Genomic DNA, 3,207 nt, shown 5'->3' on the forward strand with positions numbered 1-3,207 from the left:
GTCAGCTGCTCTCTTATTGAAGTTTACTCTTTGGGTGTGACATCACCTGGGCCGAGCACAGTCCAGCAAACAGGATGCCAGACATTTCTAGAATACTCCTTGCAGGCCCTGACCTCAGCGTGAGAACACAGGGGCCTGCCTCTGCCGTGCCCCGAGGAAGAAAAAAAAAACACTAGAGATTGTGCAGGAGCTCTGAGAAGATTTACAGGAGGATTAGTGCTGGCTGTCATTCAAATATCTGACCGGGAGGTTTTTAAGATTACGAAAGCACAAACACAACACATCGGAGCAATCGGGGGGTCCAGATAAGATGGAGGCGTCCTGCTCCACCATTGTCCAACATTCCCAGACTGTTAAAGGAAGGAGACCTCTGTCAGGAAGGAACGGCCACTTCACTCGCTGCCTGCCGTAGGTAATCTCCTCACATTCCTGCAGCTAATCTTTGCCTATCATCTTACAGATCTGGCCTTGTTTCTGCTGCTGTCACGCAACCGCAGCTTGTTTTAACAAAGTATGGAATGTTTTTAATACAAGCCATCGCCTGTGTCGCTCTCTTCCCCGAAGCAGCGCCGTAAATAAATACACCGATGAGGGCTTTTAAAGCCGTTTGTCAGTGCTCCGACGTGCCTTCTTCGAATGTGGAACAGCAGGCCGAGCGAGTGCAAGTGTTGATGGAAAGATGACAGCGAGTCAGTGAAACACGTGTTCCAGAGGCCTCCCCGTCACAGCAGCAATCCTCTTACAGATCTGTTTCCTGTGCGAATGCCCTGGCATGACATCAACGTGTGGACTAAAGCTCCTCACTCAGCTCAGTGGTCCAGAGACCTAATCCAGTTTCAACGTAATGGTGAGGTGTGAGAGGTGTAATTAATCTGCATCCTCCCAAATGGTCAGCATAACAATCCTCCTCACACTTCAGTGTGACGTTTCTTTACGTTTCTCTGCAAAATAAAAATGTTTTTTTTTTTTTTTTGCAGACAGACGGCATAGTCTTTAAATGAAATCATTTTCTCTAACTGAAAACGTTTTAAATTCATTTCTCAGATTTTCTAAGGACGGCTGCAGTCAATAGTTTGTCTGTGCGACTGTGATCACAGCAATACATCTACACGAGCAACTTTTCTGTAATCAACATGAGAAAATCTCAAAGGTTTCCAGAGATGGTTCATGTGTAAAAAAAAAGGGCCTTAGGTTAAAAAGGTTACTGTACTGAACAGGCTTGGTCACAGTTATGGTGTAATTAATGAAAGTGAACCAAATATTTGCCTCCTCGGCTGTGCCTCTCCTGCAGAGGCACGTCAAAAAGTTTCCTGTGGAAAAACCTCATYGGCCGACTGAAGAGGAAGACAWTTTAACAGCATGTGAATTAACCAAAGAGAGACTTAATCATRCATTATGCATGTGTACATTCTTTGTTTATATGCTGACGTTGTCCATTTTAAAGTTATTTTCGCTTTAGCATATGGGAATATAGGCTTTATTKTTATGGATGTATTTCATGTGTTTCTACAAGACTCTTTTATTTGTTTATTCTGGTGTTAAAAGTTAYCATCCATATTCTGAACTATGGCTGCGCTGGTTTTGGGGACTCGATTCTTCAGGCTCATTTTTCAGATATTCACACAACCATACAACACTCGTGGCTTCAGATACACGCCCCCCTAAACTCACTTACTCCTCTGGCTAATAAACGTGCTCTATGCAGAGGTTTTTTTTATAAACACCATGTGTCACATTGTTGATATAATATGATGTGTTGTTTTGTTTTCCTCATCTTCCCTTGTGTGGTTTTTAGTTTTTCTGTTAAGGGTAGCACCTCCTCATGATGTCTTCATGAAGATGATCCTTGCTCTGTGCAGGGTCTGTGGCTGCATGACCCAGAGCACCTGTTCTCCTATGTTTGTTATGTTCTGTCTTCTTCTGAATGGGTGTTCTGAACTGTGTTGTGCTCGGTACAATGGCAATAAAGGTCTATCTAATCTAATCTAATTTAAAAAGTAAGATCAGTTTATTACAAACAACACGAGGCAATAAATGGTGAACAATAACATGCCAGTCAGCATGGAATASTACTCCATAAAACGGGTCCCTTTTTTTTTTTGCTCAGTCATCACRCCCATCCTGTTTTCACAGTTGTGTCTGACACATAAATAACCTTTGTTTTCTTAGGCTTGTGTTAATTAAATGACTTTGATTATGAGAGCGTTGCTGAATGGCAGAGCCAAATGACAAGTGAGTGAAAAATACAGAACTGTGTCAGTGTGATTCAGTCGGACTAAAACACGTCAGGTTTATGTTGCGTTCTACTATAAGTAATAGGGATTAAGTTGTTCTGCTGTAGGAGGAAGACTCGTTTAACATTGTCCCCTCATTGTCTCACATCATGTACAGTTTCACATAAGATGAAATAAAGAAATAGCTCTAACTTTTGAAAGTGGAGATCTGAACAATAATACCTGTTGTAGATAGCTATTGGAATAATCTGGAGAAAAAAATTGTACCTATACATAATAAAGCCCAAGACATACCCAACATGTAAATACCAGGTGCAATAATTTGTCTTAAATTAACTACAGTTTAAAAATTTGGGAACTTGAAACTTTGATCTGGCGCATGATAAGAGTTTTATTYGAAAAGGTGAATACATGAACTTTCATCTGGACTGATAATGAGAGTGATTTGCTCCTATGTTGAAAAGGGTGATTAGCACAAACAGCACTCTGCTCTCTTCCATTGTTACTGTTGTGCATCTTACTTCCGCAGAAAAACTGTTGACCGCAGCTGTCTGTGGTGCACGTGCAAGATTTCACACTTTTGCAACAACATCCACCCTAAGACCTGGATCAGTTACACCAGACCTGAGGCCCTTTAAACAGATTTGTGAAATGGCCACACAAATCGGTCCGTCTTTATGTTTCCTCAGGCTGTTCAGAAAACATCCTCATCCCGCACAAACTTGAGTTTTCAGAAATGAAGCTGGCTTCATGGAAGCCGGAGCAGAACTGGGCTGAGTTAACATGGAGAGTATTGTATTAAGTGTGTGTTGTTTTCAAAACATGATGAAAAAACTCTTAGCGGTTCATTTTCTGGTTAACTTTTTAAAACTAAATACAAAGTTGTAGTCCACCAACACTGATAGATTTGATTAGATTTTTTTTTTTTTGTGTGTGTGTGTGTGTGTGTGTGTGTGTGTGTGTGTGTGTGTGT

The sequence above is a fragment of the Austrofundulus limnaeus genome, unplaced genomic scaffold, assembly GCF_001266775.1.
Source record: "Austrofundulus limnaeus strain Quisiro unplaced genomic scaffold, Austrofundulus_limnaeus-1.0 Scaffold34, whole genome shotgun sequence".
Classification (NCBI taxonomy): Eukaryota; Metazoa; Chordata; class Actinopteri; order Cyprinodontiformes; family Rivulidae; genus Austrofundulus; species Austrofundulus limnaeus.